This window comes from Mizuhopecten yessoensis, unplaced genomic scaffold (genome assembly GCF_002113885.1).
Source record: "Mizuhopecten yessoensis strain PY_sf001 unplaced genomic scaffold, ASM211388v2 scaffold6443, whole genome shotgun sequence".
NCBI classification, from domain to species: Eukaryota; Metazoa; Mollusca; class Bivalvia; order Pectinida; family Pectinidae; genus Mizuhopecten; species Mizuhopecten yessoensis.
In genome coordinates, this window is record NW_018406552.1 from 318779 (window position 1) to 319031 (window position 253).

Consider the following 253-nt stretch of genomic DNA (forward strand, 5'->3'; position numbering starts at 1 on the left):
ATAATGACAAACTATCCTCACTGCACAATAACTAAAGACAGGTAATAATGACAAACTATCCTCACTGCACAATAAATAAAGACAGGTAATAATGACAAACTATCCTCACTGCACAATAAATAAAGACAGGTAATAATGACAAACTATCCTCACTGCACAATAAATAAAGACAGGTAATAATGACAAACTATCCTCACTGTACAATAAGTAAAGACAGGTAATAATGACAAACTATCCTCACTGCACAATAAAT

At 32.0% G+C, this 253-nt stretch overlaps 1 protein-coding gene across 2 annotated transcripts in view; it reads left to right on the forward strand.

Annotated features, from left to right (window-relative positions):
* LOC110452158 (HD domain-containing protein 2-like) overlaps nt 1-253 on the forward strand; it is a 14945-nt gene that overhangs the window by 7346 nt on the left and 7346 nt on the right. The gene's annotated exons all lie outside the window — the stretch shown is intronic.